Here is a 21,772-nt window from a genome sequence, read left to right on the forward strand (position 1 = left end):
ATTATTAGTGCAGCAGAAAGAAAAATTAGGGCACATTTTGAGTGACTTTTCAAATCCTCTTCTATTTCATTAAAAAATTCTGACATGCAGTCTCCCAAAATGGCCACCAGAGACAAAAGAGCCCAAATGTAGCCCAAATATCACCCAGATGTAGCCCAAGTATAGCCCAATGACAGAATATCCCAGAGTGTTCTAAAGAACAACTAGAGCGCTAACAGTCCTACTTATTACAAAGGTATGGCACACCTGAAGCCATCTTGATTGGAATAAAGTGGTAACTCTTAAAACATTTAATTTAAAAAGGAACAAAATGAGGGGGTATATTTGCCATATGAATTATGATTAGTGCTGCAGAAAGAAAAATTAGGGCACATCTTGAGTGACTTCTCAAACCCTCTTCAATTTCATTAAAAAATTCTGACATACAGTCTCCCAAGATGGCCACCAGAGACAAAAGAGCCTAAATGTAGCCCAAATATCACCCAGATGTACCCCAAGTATAGCCCAATGACAGAATGTCCCAGAGTGTTCTAAAGAACTACTAGAGCGCTAACAGTCTTACTTATGACAAAAGTATGGCACACCAGCAGCCATCTTGATTGGAATGAAGTGGTAAGTCTGAAAACACTCAATTTAAAAAGGAACAACATGAGGGGGTTAATTTTGCCATAGAAAGTATGATTAGTGCTTCAGAAAGAAAAATTAGGGATCATTTTGAGTGACTTCTCAAATCCTCTTCTATTTCATGAAAAAAATTCTGACATGCAGACTGAAACATGCACTTTGAATACCAGCAGCAGACGTCCCTGGTGAGCAGTAGCTTTACTACAGTGATCTAATGTGCAACTAGAGTGCTAACATTCAGAATTTATGGCAAATGTGTGACACATCTGAATGCCTTCTTGATGGAACCAAAGTAAACAAGCATTGAAAATGCAATAGATCTCGCCCTCGTTTAAGTTAAAGCCATTCTGTTTGTAATGAGGTGGCTTTTTAGCTTTGCTTTTATTAGTGTTTTTTCAACTTTCATGTAAATACCATGCATCTGTATGCATATAAGTATATGTATGCATGCATTTATGTTTGTATTTATATAGATATACAGATGATATATGTTTATATATGTATGTATATATATATTCACTGAAAAAACCATAGGTTATAGACCATATATAGTTAGGAATTAGCATTTACAAAACCTTGAAAATTCACTGAAAAAACCATAGGTTATAGACCATATATAGTTAGGAATTCGCATTTACAAAACCTTATTTTACTCACACAAAACCATTGAAATTCCATATATAGTTAGTTGCACTAACTATATATCGCGCACCCGCAATCCACTGCTGATGATGTCACATATTACATCATTCATGACATGGTCAGTGACATCACTGATGACATCTCAAATGACATCACTGATGACATCACTGATGACATCTCATTTGACATTACTGATCACATCACTGATGATATCATTCATGTGATAATACGATGAACCTCTTCAGACTCTAATATAACCTTAGATACAATCAGTGTAAACAGACACTCACAGACTGTCACTCATCCATGGAGTTGCTCACACACCTAGTCAGTCATGCAAAGAATCAATCACCCCTCCATTTCCTCAACTATACAGTTATACAAACTTTACTTATTCAAACATATACTAACACATATTTACTCTCTTATACAATCCCTGATACAAGTTCACAATGATCCATACAGCCACTCACACATTCACTGGCTCTTATGCACAGTTATTTATATATGTCAACTCTCACATGTACTGTGTTTTACATATGTACTTACTTTGACATGTAGCACTGAGATATCCATTCACTCACCAATACACTCATTCACACAGTCAACCGCCCATACAGCTGTTTCCACATGCACTTTTGAAACCATACATCTAGTGAATCAACTGCTCACACATCTATGCACAGAGTCATACACCTCCCAGCCACCCACACACACACTCAGTCTCCCATACAAATACTTGGGCAACCAATCAATAACCCATATAGTTACTCATATAGCTACTTATCAACACATGCAACAGTTTACAGAACAACAGACATAATGATGCACAAATTAAGACAGTTTAGTCACTAACCCATGCACTCAGTGAGACACATTTAATCACTCACTCATACAGTCAGTCATGCACCTACTAAATCCTTCATCCAGACACGTATACATCCACTCATTCTTCAATATGTAAGACATATTTTAACTTTACAGAAACATACAGTCACTGGATGTTGTCATCAGTGATGTCATCAGTGATGTCATTTGAGATGTCATCAGAGATGTCATCAGTGATGTCACTGACCATGTCATGAATGATGTAATATGTGACATCATCAGCAGTGGATTGCGGGTGCGCGATATATAGTTAGTGCAACTAACTATATATGGAATTTCAATGGTTTTGTGTGAGTAAAATAAGGTTTTGTAAATGCGAATTCCTAACTATATATGGTCTATAACCTATGGTTTTTTCAGTGAATATATATATATATATATATATATATATATATATATATATATATATATATATATGTATACATATATATATATATATATATATATATATATATATATATATATATATATATATATATATATATATATATATATATATATATATATATATATATATATATATATATATATATATCGGACTCATGAAAGAATAAATGCTACTTGCTTTTTTGCACATACTCTGGGCTCGTGTCTGCTTCCTTGGTGCTGGTTGGGAATTCGTCGCTGCACCCGATCTTTGCCAGTTTTTGAACACTATTTGTGGCCTGGACTTCGTTCTTGTGAAGTGTGAACGAATACGGTGGAGTCTGGGGGACTGGCGATCCCGTCCAGGGCCCGCCGCTGCGAGAGGCCACTGAAGCTTTGCGCCAAAACTTTTGTTGGATATATATATATATATATATATATATATATATATATATATATATATATATATATATGTATATATATATATATATATATATATATAGTAAAAACAAACTACAAAGGGGAAATGTAGAGTCTTGAGAGTAAGGAGAGTAAGACATGGTGGAACCCTTTTGACTCCTGTTGGACTCTATAGCACTGTGGGCCAATCATTTCCCCCTGCCTCTGGTCAGACCACCACTTGATCGAGGTCACCATCTCAATTAAAGGGAAACTCAAAGCCCCCACCCTTCCTGGTGGACTGTGTCTTAAATGGAATTCCTATGACTCCCAGGGGTTCCTTGACTACTTGGCCAACACCCGCCCCACCAACCACCCAGAATCAGGCATTGACTTCCTGCAGGACGAGTTAACCACCTGGCTGTTATCTGCCAGCGATCGATTCGCCCCTCTCACTAAATTCGCTCATACCAGACATGGCAACTCCCATCGCTGGTTTTCTGAGGAACTCAAAGCACAAAAATCTAAACTACGTCACTTAGAACGCAAATGGAGACGGGGCTACTCCAAGGAGGACCGCGCTGAATTTGTGAGGGCCCGTAACGAATATAAAAACGCTATCACTAAAGGCAAGTCCTCACATATTACGGAAAGAATCGACACCGACAGCAATAAATCCAAGGAAATTTTCAAAATCCTAAACGACTTCTCTTCCGATCAGAGAGTACTCCCAACTCAGGCCCCCACTCAAGAAACCTGTAATGCGCTCAACTCCTACTTTATTAAAAAAATTGCAAATATTAAGAATGCTATCCCCCCTTCCACCCCTGTTAGTCCCTCTGTCTCCCCCCTGCTCAACCCCTGTTCTTTCACCCAGTTCTCACCTATTACCATCAGCACTCTCTCCGAACTTATCACCCGCGTTAAATCAGGATCTCCTAGGGACTGCTGTCCCCCTCCAATTCTCAGGGCGATCTTTGCTGCTCTGCCTGACAGCATTCTCCCCCTTCTGAACACTTCCCTCAGTTCTGGCAAGGTCCCCAGCGCGTTTAAGGAAGCCATTCTGGTTCCTCTTCTGAAGAAAGCAGGAGCTGACCCCGTCAATCCTGCTAATTACAGGCCCATTTCTCTCTTACCCTACACATTTAAACTCCTGGAGGCCTATGTGACCACCTGCCTGTCGGCATTTATCGAGAGCTCCGGGTTCTTAGAACCGAATCAAGCTGGCTTCAGACCGGCGCATTCTACTGAAGCAGTCATCTTAAAAGTCCTCGACACCCTCGGGGAGAATGCCGACAGAGGGTCCCCACAGGCACTGGTCCTCCTGGATTTATCGGCCGCGTTCGACACGGTGGACCACGACATCCTTCTCCACCGTGTCGGACAGGCGGGTATCCAGGTACCGGCATGGGAATGGATCAAGTCCTTCCTCTCGGGCAGAGTACAAACAGTCCACCTTGGCCCCTTTTCTGGAACCCAGGTCCCCACTACCTGCGGAGTCCCTCAGGGATCCTCCCTCTCTCCATTATTGTTTAACTTATATCTTCGTCAACTGATCCGCTCACTGCGCAACTGGAACTGCACTGTCCTCAATTATGCTGATGACATGCAGATCATTTGCCCGCTAGACACCCCTGACGCTGCATCCGACCTTCGGGCAGTAATGCTTCACATCCAACAATGGATGATTTCCAACCAGCTTAAAAAAATCCAGAGAAGACGGAACTCATCCTGCCTGGTACCAGCCCATCATATTGGGGCCCCCATTTCTGGCCAAACGAGCTTGGCACTCCCCCCACCCTCTCGAACTCAGTAAAAAGCCTGGGTGTCACTATTGACTCCGATCTCTCCCTTAAAACCCATGTCGGCACCATCATCTCGGCCAGCATGTTCCAGTTACGAAAAATTCGTAAAATTTCCCATCTACTCTTCTATGAATCTTTGGTACAAATCGTTATCTCTCTAGTCCTTTCCCGCCTGGACTTCTCAAATTCCCTCTACTGGGGACTATCTAAGTCCCTCCTTCATCGTCTCCAATTGGTGCAAAACCAGGCAGCTAGGCTCATCTGCAAAGCCCCCAAATGGCAATCTGCTAGACCCCTCTTGGCCAAGCTGCATTGGCTGCCGATTGAAAAAAGAGCTGCTTTCAAAATAGGCTGCCTGGTATATAAGGCCCGGCAGACTAAGGGCCCGGCCTTCTTGAAATCTTTAATCAACTCCCACTGTCCGGCCCGTAACCTCCGCTCTGCCCACCTCCACCTTCTCACCACTCCAGTGGTCAAACTAAAGAAACTGGGCAGCTGCAGATTCAGCTACCTAGCACCCAAATTCTGGAACTCCCTCCCCCTTCTGATTAAAACCTCTGACACCCTGCTAAGCTTCCGAAAGAGCCTAAAGACTTGGCTCTTCTCGAACCTCATTTAAGCTATGGCTCTCACTATCAATCTTAATGACAGCGCCAGGAAACCTCCGGTGTCAGTGCGCTTTATAAAAACAGCATAAGATAAGAAGATAAGATAAGATAAGAATGGAATGCAATGAAGGCTGGTTTAGAATAATGAGCTCACAGTTATATCCAGATGAATAAAGATGTGTGTTTCTAAGCTGCTTCTGTGGCGTAGTCATTGGCGGGTACCCAGGCTGAGGGAGGATGCTAAACAGATGAAACATGGTGATGACTCACATTAACTTACAGGTAATATCTGTATTTTTAGTATACTCTTTCAGTTCTAAAAGAGTAGAAACAGCCACTGGCATTCTTGGAAGAAATACACAGTCTTAGAATCATTCCACTAGCTTTAATCAACTTCTAAACAATCACATTTTGTTCCTTGTACAGAGGCTCTAGCATTTTCCAAGTGGTGTTGATGATGACAATAATAAAGTATTGCAAGGAGATGTTTTTTTAAAAAAAAATGTCACTGTTGCTATAGTAACGTGCCTTGATTTTTACATCATCTATTATAGCATTAAAGCAGATAGAAATGCCTTATAAACAACTGCTGCTAAATGTCAGCAAGTCACTCCAATGAAGGTTATGGAAAACAGACTCGACAACCGGCAGAATTATATATAAGTGTGTTTTCTACGTCAATCACATTTCTGCCATGTGGCGTCATTTCACTGCATTTAAAACAGTTGGCATAAAGCTCTCTTGTACATGTGATCAAGGCCAAGTATTAACTGAAACGCGTAATTTGAGGACAATAAAGAAATAATTGCCTACATCTCGGGTGGTTCGTGATTCTCTGTTTGCTAGTAGTGACTGCATGGATAGACGGAGCATGTCTATGGTCTTGGTATCAATTTCCGGAAGGTGGTTGCTTCCATGACGAACCCACTCCCAATGTAGCTGGCTGCCATTTTCAACCAGAGGAGTAAGGATCCGAGAGAGGAAGTTTTGTGGCAGCTTTACATGATCTCAACAATGAGAGTAATACCGAGATACAAAATGTCATTTGAGATGTCATCAGTGATGTCATGAGTTATGTCACTAACCATTTCATAAGTGATGTAATATGTGACATCATCGCAGTGCATTGCGGACGCGCAAGTTATAGTTAGCTGACCTAACTATAACAGGGGAATTTCTATGGTTTTGTACGAGTGAAATGCCCAACTAACTATACCGCCCCTGAAACCTATGGTTTTTACAGTGAATTTTTAAGGTTTTTTAAATGCTAATTTTAACTATAACATGCCTGAAAGCTATGTTTTTTTCAGTGAATTTCAAACGTTTTTTAAATGCTAATTTGTAACTATAACGTGCCTGAAACATTTGTTTTTTCAGTTTATTTCAAAGGTTATTTAAATGCTCGTTTCTAACAATGCCTACAGAGGTAAGACAAGTAAAGAAAGAAGAAAAAAACAACGCAGCTCTGTGGTGCTTACTGGAGTTACCTGGTAGGCTAGTTGACACACAGGGACACTCAGGATTGAAGAAGAATTAATTCCTCAACTTAAAACATGCCACAGGGCGTGTTTGCACATATATCATCTCAGGCCCCGCCCCCTCCCTTCACTACTGTGCAAACGCACCCTGTGGCGAATTTTAAGTTGGGGGATTAAACCCTGGGGTGCAACCAGTCCACCAGCTACCTCCATTAAATGCCACAGAGCTGCATTGCAGAGAGATGTAAAAAGGGGCATGGCCTCAGAACACCTCTCTAAAACGCAGCCCCCTGGCGCATACTGGAGGTTCCTGGTGGGCTAGTTGGCCCCAAGGGATCCACAGTATTCAAGGGGAATTTGTTCCCCATCTGGCAAAATGAGCGCAGGGTGCGTGGATCCTGCCGTAAAAAAAATAATAATAAAACAAAGCGTGGGCAAAGTAATTAGCGCCCGGGGGGACAAATCCTGGGAGAAAAATATAAAATTTATGGGGGGCCCAGAGGGGTCTCCCAGCCCCGGGAACTGCCACCCCCCGGGGCTACAAAATAAATGGTTGAGGGGGCTCACTCAAAGGCTCCCCCAGAAAAAAAACATGGGTGGGGGAGCTCAACAGCCCCTCGGGGATTTCTAAAATGTGGTGGGGGGCCCCAAGTCCCAGGGATCACCAACCCCTGGGGATTTGTGTCTTGTGAGAGGGGGACCCCCCTCCTGGAGCCGTTGTGGGCCCTGGGGACTGCCACCCCCAGGGCCTGCTCCTGCAGTGTCTCGGGGTGCCCACCCCCGGGACACTGCTGTTTGCTATGTGAGGGTGGTTGTCTTGACGTAAATAATTAATTTACTCTCTTAATTTCTATGCAGGTAAGTACTTAATCAATAATAACTCAATCAGAATGAAGGAAAACAGAGTCCGTGGTGTAAGAGTTTCTAAGGGTTTTATTCCTCATAAAGGAATCAGGATATCATGTTCTGACCACCACACAGGGTGTCAGAAGGGATAGAGCGCGCTACATTTTATTAACAGTACATAGCTTATATACTTATTTCATTCCATAAGTCACAGTGCAAGAGGCGTAACAGCTGAGAGAAGACAAGATAACAATATTACACGTGGTACGTGTACGTAATCAAGAGGCGTGAACTAGAGGTGTGTTCTGGAAAACGTCACTGATAAGTGACACAAGTGGGTGGCACCAAGGGGTGGTGCTAGCAGAATGTTGCAATGTCAGCAGAAATCGGAAGCTTGGATGCGCGCGCAGCTGGATGACGTATAACTGGAGGGGTGCAGGGGACTTGACATTTACACTGACGGAAAGAGACAGAAGTCTGGCATGTCAGATCAACTTGTGCGTCTATCATATCTGATATCTGATGTTTGGGAACTAAGCTATCTGGGCAGAAAGGTCTCTAGAGCAGAAGCTATTCTATACTTGCTGTGAGTGCGTGTATAAGCGCCTGGATGTCTGTATGAGAAGCGTGGGGCAAGGGGCCTTCCATGAAAGCATGGCAACGGAGCTATGAATTACTTGCACAGAGACAGGTCGGCCCTTTAGCCCTGTAGCTGAGGAAGGATGTTTACTGAAACTAGCAGGCTGGAATGTATTTTCGGGGAGGGAAACAGATAACTCGAAGGTTATAGTCAATCTTGGCAGGCAGCAGGCTGAGCTGAGCACGGAGGGCCGCGCTAGAAGTAAGTCAGAGTTCACGGATACGGGGGCTGCCTGGGCAGAGATTTCTCGGAGTCAGAAGCCAGAAAAGAGGCTCGGTGGCAGAGATTCAGGGCCTACTTCAGCCAGGGCTGAAAAACGTAGGAGTACACTACAAAAAGACGTTGGCATAGCATACTTAGGAACGGACCATCCAACCCATTCATGGTGGGTCTGAAAGAGGACAAGTTAACGTTGGACGCAAATGTATTTGCGTCTTCATAGCTGGTACAGGAGGGAAGTTACATGCACTTTAACTCGTACATGGAGTCGGTGGGGTACGCGCTAGGGAACATAACTTGACCATAAAATTTATATTACCTCATTCCCTCCTTGTTCCCTACGGACCCTTCATGATATATCGATCCTCATGAATCGATCAGTCTGTTCTTGTAACATTATATGTTCATCTTTCCTTCTTTGACTGTTTGAGAGACAACTGGAATGCTCAATGCAGGATGTGGCACACAGTCCACAAATCGCTGGCCCACACTGTAGGCACAGGCAGCAGCTGAATACTATAACAAGGCCAATGCCTAGGAAGGATAAGATCTTCCATCCCCAAGCGGTTAACGTAGTCCAGAACCAACCGGACCAAGTCCAGGTGCCTGGATTCTGATGTATCTGATTTGCGATTTTATGCAGACGGGTAATAGCTTGATAGACAGATGGTGCATTTTGTGGAATGAAAACACAGCAACTTGACCCGATGACCTTACAGGCTCCACCTCTATCTGCCAAGATGACGTCAATTACAAGACGATTTTGAAGGACAACAACCCGCATAGCAGATTGCTCCTCTGTTAAGTTACCTAAGGCGGAGGCAGTTTCATGTACTACTGCTTCAAGTGTTCTGGTTAATCTGCGTATCAATTTACTGTTTTGGACAGGTCCTAGGAAGAAAAAGAATCCTTTATTGAAATCAGTGTACTGTTCCCATGCCGTTTCTGTGTAGTCGACAAGGGGAATATCTCTTTTGGGTCTATTCGGTGCTAGATTCGTATTTCTATGGTAATCAGGGGGAGCTAGAAAAACAGGTGGCAGAAGGAATGCAATGTAACAGGTACCATCCCAATCTGGAGGCAAACGTATGTATGCGGTATGACCACAAACAAAGTAGGAATGACTGGTAGCTTTAAAGGACGATTTACCATGGTCACTGAACTCGACCACAGTAGTGCATTTACTATGACCCACGTGTACTGAACCTTTCTTGCTAACACATAATTCACCTGTGACTGGTAATACTAACATATGGGGCAAAACTGGAGCAGCTTCGGATTCAACAGTAAGGATCATAAGGCTAATTGTGTAATTACCTAATCCATATACTTCATTTTCTAGATCAGTTCCTATTCGAGTGGGAAGTCCCTCTTTATCAGGGTAACAGACGTTGAGCAGGACTAAGTTCAAGTTTCCCCAAACCCAGCCCCCATCGAAAACAGCAATATCAGGATCTAAGGAATTAATTATTTTAAACCATGCTCCACAGGAGCCATTGTGAGTGAACGGGTACGGAAAGAGGGGCAGAGCTCCCTTGTAATTCTGGTAGGGAGGGAGTCGGCCACATATCCAGCATTCGGTAGCATTATTTGTCTGATGGGAGTGATGTAACATACTAATGAATGTATTGTTGCGCAGCGCAAGTCTGTAAGAGAGTTCATGTGCAGGAAGTTCACTAAAAGTGTGTTCAGCAGAGACATTGTAAGCAGATTGTTCACGCCTAAAAATAGGCCAATATATAGGTAGCAGAATGCTGGCAATAATAATTAGAATACTTAGAAAAAACATTATTAACAACGTCACTATACAGTGACTACGCAGTGATTTGTAGTAAGTACGTTTCTTTGCTTCTCTCTCTCTCTCTCTATCTCGATCTAGGGGATACATGTCAGAAACTATTTAACCGATTCACCTAGGGGAGGACTTAAACAATTAAACTGTCTGACTTGCTAGATCGGAGCTTCATTCGATATAGTTCTTGGGGAGTCTTTTCTCGTTTGGTAACGGTACAGTCTTTCGTTTCAACACAGTCTTTGGTGGGGGTGGACGAGTCAGAGTCCTGTTTCAGTCCGTTTTTTAGTTCATTGCAAAGTTTGATGTGACTCGTATGGACCCACCCCTTTCTTCCCTCGATTTTCACAGCGGTCCTGGTGGTGAGCAGAACGGTCTTCGGGGATTTCCAGCGGGGCTCCAGCGGACTTTTCCGGTCGAAATTCCGGACGAGTACCAGGTCCCCAGGACGGACCTCATGCGCCTTCACATCGGTATTGTCAGGGAAGGCTGCGGCAACCTGTGAACGACATGATTGGAGTGCAGACATCAAGGAGGCAAGGTAATCTGTCAACATATTACAATCAACATCTGTGATTTTCTTCGGAATGGGCGTCCCCCACATATTCGGTGGTCTGCCAAAGACCACTTCGTACGGGGATAGCCCTGATCTTGAGTGGGCGACCATTCTCATGTAGAATAGTGCCACGGGCAGGGCGACTATCCAGTCGACCCCTTTTTCCTGACAGATCTTGGCAAGGCGGATTTTTAGTGTCTGATTATGCCTTTCTACAAGGCCTGCTGCTTCGGGATGTCGGACACAGTGGAACCTCCACTGATATCCTAGCAAAAGGGAAACCTGTCTCATCAACTCGGACGAGAACGGCTGTCCGTTATCTGAATACACGACACGGGGCAAACCGTACCGTGGGAAGAATTCACGAACCAACTGTCTGGCAGTGGTCGGAGCAGTGTAGTCTGGGACTGGGTATGCTTCGGTCCAACGGGACAGAGCACAAACAATTACAAGGACATATTTAAAACCTCGACAGCTATTCATCTGGATATAATCCATCTGGAGGACTTCAAAAGGGTGATCGGGAGGATGAAATCCTCCTTGCTCAACAGGGACGCTTTTACCTGGATTGAACTGACAACAGATCATGCAAGTACGCACTTTCTGTTTTGCTGCTGCTCGTAAGTGTTTATTGTACCAGAGATTCTGTAAACTGTCTAACATCGCCTTCTCTCCTAGATGGGCCGGGCTATGTGCTGTATTTATCATGACTTGAACCATTGCGTCAGGGAGAAACCATATAGATTTTCCTTTCGTCACCCAACCTTGATCTGTCTGAATCCCTCCTAGTTCAGTCCATTTCTTTATCTCCTCTGGAGTAGCAGGTGTCTGGATATCAATTACGTCTAGGGCGGGATCTCTAACTGCCATACACTTTGTTGGTACTATTGTTTTTGTTATGTCAGTAATCTGGGTGTGAGTTAGTGCTGTATGTTTTGCTGTCTGGTCTGCCAGGTCGTTACCCTGGGAAACAGAATCTATGACTTTAGTATGTGCCTTACACTTCATGACTGATATGCCCGAGGGCAAATGTATTGCTTCTAACAGTGCTTGAATGAGGGGGCCATGTTGTATCTTGGCCCCATGGGAAGTCAGAAAACCTCGTTCTTGCCAGAGGACTCCGAAGTCGTGTACAACTCCGAAGGCATAACGGGAATCAGTATATATGTTAACATTTCTGTTCTTGGCTAGAATACAAGCTCGGGTCAGAGCGATGAGCTCGGCTGCTTGAGCAGACAGTGTATCAATACGATGTGTTTCTTTAACTTCGGTTTCAGTGGTCACGGCATACGCGGCCACTAATTCTCCCGTACTTGTTCTCATGCATGAACCGTCCACATAAAGTGTCAGATCTGGATTTGTCAATGGGACATCTGTTAAGTCTCGTCTAGGCTTAGTTACTGCATTAATTATTTCTATACAATCATGTGGAGCTGGATCTGTCATAACTGTAGGTAACAGTGTTGCTGGGTTCAAGATACTGCAGCGTCTGATTTCTATGTGTGGCTGGAATAGTGTTAATTCATAACCTGTCAATCGTGCTATAGTCAAGTGTTGAGTCTGGGTTCTGTTTAACAAAACCTCTACAGAATGTGGAACTTGTACTGTTAACTGATGACCTAGAACAATTGAATCGCTCTGTCTGATTGCTAACGCTGTTGCTGCTACTGACTTTAAGCACGCAGGGAGTGCTTGGGCTACTGAATCCAATGTACTAGAAAAATAAGCACAAGGCTTATGTGAACCTGCTTGATCTTGAGTGAGGACAGACAATGCTGTACCATCACGTTCTGTAACAAAAAGTGTAAACGGTTTGTTGTAACATGGTGTCGCTAAAACTGGTGCTTGACATAAGGCTTTCTTTAAGTCTTCAAAAGCTTGTGTGTGTTCCTGAGTCCAAGGGAGGGCAGTCGAAATCGCTGCCTCCTGTGTCGTTAACTGGATGAGTGGCTTGGCTAGAAATGCATACTGGGGAATCCATTGTCTGCAGTACGAGGTGAGGCCTATGAAGGCCCGCACTTCCTTTTGTGTCTGGGGTTGTGGCATATTTGCAATTAACTGAATGCGATCGGGAGTGAGCTGTCTCCCCACTTTGGACAGCAAGTGACCCAAGTACACAACTTGCTGAACACAGAATTGTAGCTTCGAAGGAGACACCTTGTGCCCCTTGTCGGCCAGAAAGTGTAGAACTGTCAATGATGCTTTTTCACATTCGGGCTCACTTCGTGCGGTGATCAGCAGATCATCGACGTATTGTAGTAAAGCGGTGTTAACTGGCATTTGAATACAATCTAGTTGTCTCTTCAGTGCTTGACTATAGATGCTGGGGCTTTCTGTGAATCCTTGAGGTGCGCGCGAAAATTTGAAACTGCGTCCATTTAAACAGAATCCGAAGAGATATTGGCTCTCTGGATCAATAGGCACGCTGAAGAAGGCGTTCTTGAGATCAATTACAGTAAAGAACGTTGCTTCTGAATCAATAGCAGTCAATAAGGATGAGATATCGGGGACCACAGGATACTGTGGGATAATGCATTTATTCAATTCTCGAAGATCAATCACCAGCCGATATACTGGCGGTGCATTGGGATCTGTACGTTTAAGAATCGGAATGATGGGCGAGTTACAGATATTGGAGTCGGTCTCGACGACCACTCCTTGGGCAATGAGCTCTTCAATGATTTTCAGTAAAGCCACTACAGCATCGGGTGGTAACTTGTATTGTCTGATTCTGGGTAATACAACACCTGCCTTGAGTGTAACGCGGTATGGTGTAATGTGCATACATCCTACATCTGTTGGGCCTTTTGCCCATAAGTAATCAGGTACATTTTTTAATCTGACGTCAAACTCACGCAGAACATAGTGACCCTTGAAATCCCGCAGAAAGAGTCTAACTCCCTCCGGGGAACAGCAGATTATAGCTCCTAGAGCCTTCAATGTTTTAATTCCTAATAGATTTTCTGGACATGATTTCGTGAGTAACAGGTCTGTAACGCGTGATAATGGACCCACAGCCAGGGGAACTGGTTCTGATACTTCATTTACAATAGGCTGTCCCGAAAAACCAAGGGAAACATTTTGTGAGCCTGAGAGGGGTGCCCCTGGAACTTCGTCATGACTTATTGTAGTGCGACTTGCCCCTGTGTCAATTAAAAACTTTCTGTCTTTTCCCAATACTTGACTGTGTACATAAGGACCTTCTTGATCTACAGGAATCTCAATAAGAGGCAAGCCACCTTCCCTCTCTAGGCTGTTTCATGTATATCGGGAATATTCGGGGTAAGCGGACTGGGCATACTGGTACATCTGTTGTGAAACTTGTTGAGTTGCAGCAATGGGCTGTGGCTGTGGTACTGCTACGGTCTGTGCTGTCTGTGCGGATGCATGCATAGGCTGTGTATTCTGTGTAGACTGATGCTGGTTATGGTCTTGTCTAGGCGGATGCGGTCTTTCTTTGGTTTTACCTGTCTCTATGTTATGTTTCAGAACTGGGCATTCGTGTACGTAGTGACCTGGCTGCTTGCAGTAGTTACATGTCCCTTTAACGGGAGCCGTAGTGTGACTTGTCTGGGTCGTACCTTTTCTGTGACTGTCGGATGGGACCGTCTGAGCTACTAACATTTTCATTTTCGTGTCTTTCATACGTTTCTGTTCCTGATCTTGTTCTTCCCTAATTCTATTCTGGTGATATTGTAACATTTGTAACATCTGGGATGGCGTATTTGCTTGCCATGTACTCTCAACCTTGTACACTCGATTTTTAACTAACGGTAGGGAATTCTCTACTAACTTTGATACAAAAAGATGTGGGTACGACTCGCTACTTGGCTGGAGGCCACTATTAATAATAAAACATTTCTCGAATCTTGAATAGAAGTCACTAGTATCTTCATCATGTTTCTGTTTACAGGACGAGATTGCATCCCAATCCTCCTTTCTAGTTGTCAATAATCTGGGCAGGACCTGTACTATCAAACCTGGTAATGCTTTAGTTTTGTCCCCAAGGCCTAACCCTGGAACCCGTTTCTTTTCCTCTTCCTCTATTTCTGCCCATGCTATCTTTGTGTCTCCCACCTCCCATTCCTTTTCCTTTAATTTCTCGAATATTCCCGTAGGCAATAATACTTTCAACATTTTCATGATGTCATCATACGTGTAATCTCCCATCAGTAACATGTCTTTAAGCTCTCTGTGAAAACCTGCAGGGTCTTTATCATGGCATGGTACTAGTTTCTTCATTTCTAACAGTTCTAATTTAGTCAGAGGCGTGTGTACATACACGCGTTTCAAAATTTTATCCTCACCCATAACAGGGTGCACTTCTCGTAAGGGGTTCTGACTTTCAATACCACCCCCGCACTGCATATGGTACATTTTCCTTTCTGGAGGTGGGGCGGGAACGTATTCAGAGCTTACAAAGGTATCATATCTGTGTCGTTGTTCTAGAATTATTTGAATTAATTTAGTGCTTAAGCCTCTCCATCTATCCATTAGTAGTGCTTCTAGTGTTTCGTGTAAGGGACCTGGATCGGAATAATGTTTCCTGTATTTGATAAGAAGGTGCTGAATCATGTATACACCTGCTAATTTCTGTTCGTCGGGGGAGAGGTTTAGAAATGTCTGCGCTACTGTGTCATCATTATATATGTCTGCATTTTCGGCCCATGATACAGCTGATCGGGCTAGTTCTTGTTCATCCATAGAATTGAGTACATGGTACCCAACTCGATCTCGAAGCCGTTTATCAGTTTCCTGGAACTGATGCTCAGCAGAATTCGGATTTGTTAAGGCAGAGAAGAAAACTCTCTTGCTCTCCGGACGGATACCCTTCCTAAGGTAAGTTCCCTTACCTACATATGCTATTGTTCCTATATCTCTTTCGGATTCTTCCTGTACTTCTTCCTCCTCGGAGGAAGCCTTTTCCTTCTCTTTCTGGTGTACTGCTATCACTGCTTTCTTAATCTTCTTATACATAGAGTCTATGCAATTTTGTCTGTCATGTTTTCCATCAGCTATATTTTGACCCCACTTGTTCAATGCGTCTAATTCACTCTGATCTGTTCCGGGCCTGTCTCGTTCTCTTATTAGACAGTTTATGAAAAATCGTAGTATCAGTGCTTGCATGCTAACTTTCTGTTTCTCCATGGCATCCTTAATACTGTCAGAGTCCTTTCCTGTTTGAACAAACTCATATATTCTGTCTAGACGATCCTTCATTCCTGCATAGCATAACAAGCTATCAGTAGCGGATCTTAACCGTAATGATGCCAATATCATTAAATCGTCCTTTCCGGGTACTGGATCATATCTGCAGACTGACATGTTTTCTTTCAATGCGTCGAGGCGAGATGAATTAGAGGAGTGGGGAGACCTGTAGGTGAGAGGACTCTGCATATCTTTGAGATTGAATCTGTGAGTTGGTGGCGGGGTCTGAGGACCCGCGGTCGCACCTCCTGAAGCGGAAGCTTGTACATTACCTCCCTGGGGAGTCTGTATCTGAACGTGAACTTGTCGTTTAGGTGGATCAGGCAAACGTGGTTTCGGTAGGTCAGTTTTGGGTACGGGAAGTGGCGGGGCTGGCGGAACAGGAGAAGTCTGTTGTGGTACCGGCGGAACGTGACCTGGGGGCGGAATACCACCCCCGTCCCTGTCTATAGGCAGGGCACGAACGGGCAGATTGGTGTAAGCTGGTGCTACATCGTCTAAGTATGAATTTAGGAATATGTCTTTAGTAGTCTTATGCATTACTTTAGTTGGAACTAATGGTGACGGCAAATTTTTCGGTATTTCTGAAATGGCGTCAGGGGTACCTTCGGCCAAAAGATACATGTTGTTCACTTGGCTATTTCGGATGCGATCTATTTGTTCTGATTTTACTCGAATTCCTTCAGTAACTAATTTGTTTTCTTGAGCCTTTTCTGATTCTTTAAGTCTGTCTTCTCTACGGAGTGCTCTTTCAGCACGCTTACGTGATTCCTTACGCCAAAATTCTATGGCGTCTTTCTGAGATTGTCTGGCTTTCTTTTTCCGTAATACCTCTTCTACCTTTATGATGCACTCGGCATCCCATGTTCCGTTAACTGGCCATCGGTATCTTTCCTCTAGGTGCTTTGTATAATCGGTCCATAATTCTAGATACAGGATGGCGTCTATGCCATGCTTATTATACATGAAATTACCTGGAGTGTCCCTAGGGGGGATTGGAATCTCTTCCTCTAACATCCCTTTCCTAGTTCCTATCTGCTTTAACTTGTTGAAAAACGGCATTGTGCCTACTTGATACTGAAATGCTCGATCCTTGATACTTAATTTCGACTGTAACTATTTATACAAGAAAACACAATAATGCACAAAAACAATCACATTCATACCACGACATTAATTACAAAAACATTTAAAACATAGATGACTACCCCTTTATACTAGATGTACTGCTCAACAGTACAGATACACTGTTGTAACAGTGCAGAATTTCAGAAATTCGGAATACTAGATATACTGCTAAACAGTACAGATACACTGCCTAAAAACAGTGCAGACCGGACTTGCGTACCCAAACCCGTCTAGATACGACCCAGCAATGGTACTCACCGGGAAGCACGGAAAACAGAAGGCCTCGGAAAACTCGACTGGACTCGACTCGGAACTTCGGAAAACTTCGGAAAAACTTCGGAAAACTTCGGAAAACTTCAGAAAACTGGTGGGCCTCTTCACACCTCGGACCTTGCTTCTTTCGGCTGGGCTCTGGTCGGGATCCTCCGCACTCCTCACCGCCTCGTCTGGGCACTGATTGCAGTCTTCGTCACCTCCGTGGGTCAGAGGGAGATGCAGGAAATCCTGCCAGTACACGTGTGTTCCATCTAACTGATGGCAGGGGACACAGTATGCAACGCGCCAACCGGCGCGTGAGGTGGGGGAGGGGTCCCTATTCGGGCGCCAAAATGACGTAAATAATTAATTTACTCTCTTAATTTCTATGCAGGTAAGTACTTAATCAATAATAACTCAATCAGAATGAAGGAAAACAGAGTCCGTGGTGTAAGAGTTTCTAAGGGTTTTATTCCTCATAAAGGAATCAGGATATCATGTTCTGACCACCACACAGGGTGTCAGAAGGGATAGAGCGCGCTACATTTTATTAACAGTACATAGCTTATATACTTATTTCATTCCATAAGTCACAGTGCAAGAGGCGTAACAGCTGAGAGAAGACAAGATAACAATATTACACGTGGTACGTGTACGTAATCAAGAGGCGTGAACTAGAGGTGTGTTCTGGAAAACGTCACTGATAAGTGACACAAGTGGGTGGCACCAAGGGGTGGTGCTAGCAGAATGTTGCAATGTCAGCAGAAATCGGAAGCTTGGATGCGCGCGCAGCTGGATGACGTATAACTGGAGGGGTGCAGGGGACTTGACATTTACACTGACGGAAAGAGACAGAAGTCTGGCATGTCAGATCAACTTGTGCGTCTATCATATCTGATATCTGATGTTTGGGAACTAAGCTATCTGGGCAGAAAGGTCTCTAGAGCAGAAGCTATTCTATACTTGCTGTGAGTGCGTGTATAAGCGCCTGGATGTCTGTATGAGAAGCGTGGGGCAAGGGGCCTTCCATGAAAGCATGGCAACGGAGCTATGAATTACTTGCACAGAGACAGGTCGGCCCTTTAGCCCTGTAGCTGAGGAAGGATGTTTACTGAAACTAGCAGGCTGGAATGTATTTTCGGGGAGGGAAACAGATAACTCGAAGGTTATAGTCAATCTTGGCAGGCAGCAGGCTGAGCTGAGCACGGAGGGCCGCGCTAGAAGTAAGTCAGAGTTCACGGATACGGGGGCTGCCTGGGCAGAGATTTCTCGGAGTCAGAAGCCAGAAAAGAGGCTCGGTGGCAGAGATTCAGGGCCTACTTCAGCCAGGGCTGAAAAACGTAGGAGTACACTACAAAAAGACGTTGGCATAGCATACTTAGGAACGGACCATCCAACCCATTCATGGTGGGTCTGAAAGAGGACAAGTTAACGTTGTAAGCAAATGTATTTGCGTCTTCATAGCTGGTACAGGAGGGAAGTTACATGCACTTTAACTCGTACATGGAGTCGGTGGGGTACGCGCTAGGGAACATAACTTGACCATAAAATTTATATTACCTCAGTCTCACAGGCTCCTGCCCTCCCGTAGCAAACTTGGTTTGGATTTTGAAAGAGAGAGCAGGGAAACCTGCTCTCTCTTTCAAAATACAAACCATATTGCTTTGCCACAAGGGGAGCTGTATGTTAGCAGCTCCCCATGTGGAAAAGCAATTCCAGCTCTCGAAGGACGAGGGGAGCCGGCTGGGACCGTGGGGGCATTGGGGCTTTCCTCACGGTCCCCAATGTTCCATATAGGCCCCGGGGGATGAGGTCCCCTGGGATAATAGAAATTAGTGATAGGTGCGATTTTTTTTTACAGTAAAATTAGGAGTCATGCAACCACTGTGGCACTCAGCGCGGCCCCCTGGTGTGCACGCGTTGGATGCACGACTCTTAATGTGTAGGGTGCGCAACTCCAACGCATTTGGTACACGACTTCTACGCGTTGGCTGCACGACTCTAACGCGTTGGGTGCGTGACTCCAAGCAAAAAAAAAGTCTTGTCCATGTCATGAATGATGTCATGTATGACATCATTAGCAGTGGATTGTGGGCGCGCAAGTTATATTTAGTACAACTAACCATAACAAAGGAATTTCAATGGTTTTGTATGAGTGAAATGTCTTTCTAAGGTTTTTTAAATGCTAATCATTAACTATAACAAGCCTGAAACCTATGTTTTTTTCAGTGAATATAGATATTTTTTGTCAAAACAAATTACAAAGGGGCGATGTAGAGTCTTGAGAGTAAGACATGATGGAACCCTTTTGGCTCCTGATGGACTCTATAGAACTGTGACGAAAGTGTTACAGCGGAATGCAATGACGGCTGGTTTAGAATAATGAGCTCACAGTTATATGCAGACGAATAAAGACGTGTAATTCTAAGCTCCTTCTGTGTCCTAGTTATTGGTGGGTATCCAGGCTGAGAGAGGACGCTATACAGACGAAACATGGTGATGACTCAAATTAACTTACCGGTAATATCTGTATTTTTAGTACGCTCTTTCAGTTCTAAAAGAGTAAAAACAGCCACTGACATTCTTGGAAGAAATACACAGTCTTATAATCATTCCACTAGCTTTAATCAACTTCTAAACAATCGCATTGTATTCTGTTTACAGAGGCGCTAGCATTTGCCAAGTGGTGTTGATGATGACAAAAATAATGGATTAAAAGGAGATGTTCTTTTTTTAAATAATTCCACTGTTGCTATAGTAACGTGCCTTGATTTTTACATCACCTGCATTTGAACATAGACAAATTCCATTTGAATACTCTAGTTAAAACGTTTTCTGCTGGTTAGGTTGCATTGGGCTGGTATCACTCCTCAGAATATTTGGAGATGAATCAGATGACATTGCGGTCGGTTTTCTGCATGTACTAGCCAAAAGGCTGTTCTATATCCATGACCCATTCCTGATAGGTTCAATTCGGGTTTTTGATCCTCCCCCCAGAAAAAATGGGAGATGTGTGAGAGTTAGACACTCAAAGGCATAACTATACCAGGGATACAAGACAGGAAAAAACATCCTTGCTTCAATATGGCTGAAAAAATAAACTTAGGAAATTGTTTGAAGATGCTTATATATTCATTTTCAATCGTACATGAAGCCATGTGATTATTATAACCACAGGTGTCACACCGTTAGAGTTGTTGATTCACATAACAAATTGTTTATGCAAACTCTAGCATATGGCAATGTTTTAATTACTCTAATGACAGTAACGGAACACACACATATATATATATATATATATATATATATATATATATATATATATATATATATATATATATATATATATATATATATATATATATATATATATATATATATAAGATATTGTGCAAAAGATCATATAAAGCCATTTTGTCCCTGATTGTTAAGAGAACTAGGCAGATGCGAAGATTAGATGTGCAGAAAACTCGGTATGTCTATGGACAGTGGTGCAAATGTGTGTCTTTGCAACCTTTGCAAAGGTCGTTTGGAAAACTCTGTAACTTGCTTAAGTTAAAAAAAAGTGTTTGCTTAGCAATAGTCAAGTGAAAAAGGTGACTTCTTCACTAACATTTTATTTTGCGTATACTAGTTCTTCTCACTAGTGGTGTAACAAGTGCTAAGGGGCCCCTCACACTCGACATGTAGGTGACCCAACCCATTACATTTTAGAGTATTTTGACGAACTGAAGTACAGCATGTGTGCAGTACAAAAACGTATATTGAATATGTTTGCTACACAATATTGCTCCATCTCCAATAATAACCTCGGCCACATATAGAGTACACATGACAAATGACTTGCCTTCTTGGTTCATCATAGCATCATTGTCAGGGCAGGTGGAGGGGAGGGTCATGAATGTTTCTAATTCTATATTTAGAATGTATCACTTCTAATAAATGCCACTCAAGGCAATTCTTCTGGTGGAAATGTGCCCTTTCTACAGGGTCAGTCCTGAATTTTGTAGCTAAACCCATTTTTTGTTGGGAAAGGATCCTGTGTACTTTCACCTGCCAACCAGTAGTAAAGTGCTGGTCCTCTCCTCCAGTGGCAGCTGGTGGAATTTGAAACTAGTGGAGCATAAAAGTAATTAAGGAACTTAGGTGCACATGGTGCAAGTAGGACATTTTCTAGGAAAGCTCTGGAGTTTTGTTCCCAGAGAACTTTTTTAAAAATTGGTAAAAACTGATGCATTTTCCAGCACAATTTCAATGATAAATTAACCAAAAAGCACATTTCTTACAGGCATTTTTAAAGAAAAACGTTGAAAATATT

This window comes from Lissotriton vulgaris, chromosome 5 (genome assembly GCF_964263255.1).
Source record: "Lissotriton vulgaris chromosome 5, aLisVul1.2, whole genome shotgun sequence".
NCBI classification, from domain to species: domain Eukaryota; kingdom Metazoa; phylum Chordata; class Amphibia; order Caudata; family Salamandridae; genus Lissotriton; species Lissotriton vulgaris.